Genomic DNA, 3,410 nt, shown 5'->3' with positions numbered 1-3,410 from the left:
ACCGAGGCGCTGAGGTGTTGGGGTGAGGTCCAAAGAAAGAGAATCCAAGGGACTCCAATAAAGGGACAGAGTTTGACCGAGGACGGGGGTCACCAGCACGGCCTCTGGGCAGGTCTGTCTGAGGGGCTATCCCTTGCTCCTGTTCACACCCGTGTGTAAGCTGTAGAGGCTGATGGGTCTCCCCAGCCGGAAGAGAACACAATGCGGAGCCCCTTTGTTCAGGGCGTCCCTACAGACAGAGCAGTAGGGCTGGGTCACAGTGGCCCCTCCCATTTTCTGTGTGTTTCCAGGAGTTTCCAGTCACTCTGTTCAGGCTTAGAGAGCGCTGCAGGGCTGTGATGATGGGGAGCGGCACTGGGAATGGGTAGTGCTCCATTTTTCCTTGCTTCCCCTCCCCCCACCCCCACCCCATTCCCAGGCCACGTGTCTTGCTGCTTTTGTGGCTGATAGGCTAGAGCTCTCAGGTGTAGGGGGGTGGGCAGGTCTTCATGCCTTTGAAAAAAGAGAATCCTGGGGGCTAGAGAGATGGCTCAGTGGCTGCTCTTTCAGAGGTCCTGAGTTCAATTCCCAGCAACCACATGGTGGCTCTGAACCATCTAGAATGTGATCTGATGTCCTCTTCTGGTGTGTAGGTGTACATGCAGGCAGAGCACTGTATACATAATAAATACATCTTTAAAAAAAGAAAAGAAAAGAAAAAGCTGGGCGTGGTGGTGGTGGTGCAGACCTGGGAGGCAGAGGCAGGCAATGAGTTTGAGGCCAGGCTGGTCTACAAAGGGAGTCCAAGACAGCCAAAGCTACACAGAGGAACCCTCTCTGGAAAAACCAAACCCAAAAACGAAAGAAAGAAAGAAAAAAGAACCCCAGGAGGTATCCATCTCGTGCAGTGGTTCTCAACCTAACACAGTTCATGCTGTAGTGACCCCCGACTCACTACATTATGTTTATTGCTACTTCATAGATGTCATTTTGCTTCTGTTGTAAAGCATAATGCAAATATCTAGGTTTTCCAGTGGTCTTAGGCGGCCCCTGCGAAAGGGTCTTTGAACCCCCCAAAGGGTCACGACCCACCAGTTGAGAACAGCTGATCTAGACAGACTCAGACATCTTCCAGGTTGTCCCTAAATGGGACGTCTCTGCACAGCAGCGCCCCCTGGTGGTGGATCTCCTGCCACAGAGTGTGTAATCCCAAGTGCTGGGATTACAGCTGTGAGCCACACAGAGTTTATGCACAGCTGGGGTTTAAACCCAGGCCTCCATGTGTGCTCAGCAAGCCCTCAACCAACTGAGCCACTTTTCTGGCACCTTATTTTTGAGACAGCGTCTCATATAGTTCGGGCTGACTTCAAACTCGACTGTGTAGCTGAGGGTGATCTTGAATTGATCCCCTGACTCCGGCCCCAAAGTGCTAGCATTTGCAGGCCCTCGAGGCCACACTCAGGCTGGTGATGTGACTCAGTGGCAGGGCACCTGCCTGGCACATTTAAGGCTCTGGGTTCCATCCCCAGAACCATAAACGGTTCAGTCAACACAAACACACACTCAGAAGCTGGACACACACCATTCTCAGCATTCAGGAAGCTGAGGCAGGAGAATTTCAAGTTTGAGACTGTTGTGGGCTACATTTAGAGATCCCATTTCAATAAAGACAACACCTAGCCCAGTTAGGGTGGTGCTCTAGCATGCAGGAGGGCCTGGGTTCCTGGGTCTGAGGCCCAGCATTGTGTAAATTGGGCAGGAGGCTGTGCTCTACATGAGCCACACTCCAGTCCCTCCTCAGTGGAGGATCCAAGCAAGGGGCCTAGCGCTTAGCCACACCCCCAGCACTGCTGGAGTAATTAACTTTATTGATTTTTAAAAATGATTTCTTTCTTTATGCATTATTTAAGCACTCTGTTGCATGTATGCCTGCATGACAGAAGAGAGCATCAGACAGAAGAGGGCATCAGATCTCATTATAGATGGTTATGAGCCACCACGTGGTTGCTGGGAATTGAACTCATGACCTTTGGATGAGCAGCCAGTGCTCTTAACCACTGAGCTTTCTGTCTAGCCCCCACTTTTTGGGTTTTTTGTTTGTTTTTTCCCAAGGCAGAGTTCCTCTGTGTGCCTGTCCTGGAGCTTGTTCTGTAGACCAGGCTGGCCTTGCCTACCGAGTGCCTGGCCTGGAATACTTAACACTTGGTTAGGTCTGTTCAACAGTGTTCCCAGCAGGCCAGCCTCTCCTGGCCTCCTCCAACACCCTTGACCAAGACACTGCTACAGGCGATGCAGAAGACGAGGACTTTATGCTGCCATTCCACACCCGACTAAGATTCTACCATGTTGACCTGACCTCCCTCAGAGTGACATTTTCTCATCCTACAGCTCAAGTGGGACACAGTATAGTGACCAAACTCCAGGTGGACTCTTAATCTTAAACAAGGGTCTGAAATCGCTTGTCTACCAATCCATCCAACCCAGGGATTATATATTGGGTACCAGAGTTTCAGTACAAAAGCCCCAAGTTGAGAGCCACACAACTAGGCCAGGCCACCTGTCCTGCTGTGCCCGTTACCATGAGTGATGGGGACAAGTAGACAGGAGGTTTATTCAACGTGCTCTGTCAGGTAAAGGGACAGATAACTCGGTCTGGTGACTTCCCCTTATATAATTCCTCCTCTGAGTAAACAGCCACCATTGTCATCAGATCAACTGTGCCTGCCCAAAAGAGTCCGCCACCATCTTGGTGGCTGCTCATCTTCTCTCACAGGAAAGGATGAGAAGGGTCAATTCTGTATGCAATTCTGCTGTAATTGCACTTGCCCTTGGGGGTCTCAGGGAAGTGCTTGGGTGCATAGGATGTGGAAGGCTAAACAGGACGGGGTCCCCCCTGTGTGGCTGTGGGAAAGCCATCACCCGTGCTAGGTGAAGGCTTCTTTTGTTTTGTTTTTCAAGACAGAGTTTCTCTGTGTAGCCTTGGCTGTCCTAGACTCACTTTGTAGACCAGGCTAGCCTTGAACTCGCAGTGATCCACCTGCCTCTGCCTCCCTAATGTTGGGATTAACGGCATGCACCACCATGCTTGGCCTAGGTGAAGGCTTCTTTGGGGCCCTCCATACTCCTGTCAGGTCATCCGTCACTATGCTCTGTATGTCTGAGAACCTCACTGGGTCCCCAGGGGGAAGTTTGGTGGAATGGTTCTTTGGTTCATCATCAGAACCTTATGGAGTTGTGGACTCACTCAGGGAAGGAGTTCTGGTAACACACCCAAGTCTATCTTGCGGACACTGGGTGAGCTCTAGGTTTAGATGAGGGAGACACCGAGACAGGTATGCATGACTAAGTGGCACTGGTCAGGTTCCTCATCCTCTCAGCTCCGGTTTGCAGGGTGGCCCAAAGAAATCTTTATTACTTGAAGAGCCAAGCTT

This window comes from Acomys russatus, chromosome 19 (genome assembly GCF_903995435.1).
Source record: "Acomys russatus chromosome 19, mAcoRus1.1, whole genome shotgun sequence".
NCBI lineage: Eukaryota > Metazoa > Chordata > Mammalia > Rodentia > Muridae > Acomys > Acomys russatus.
Note: the sequence above shows the minus strand (reverse complement) of the source record.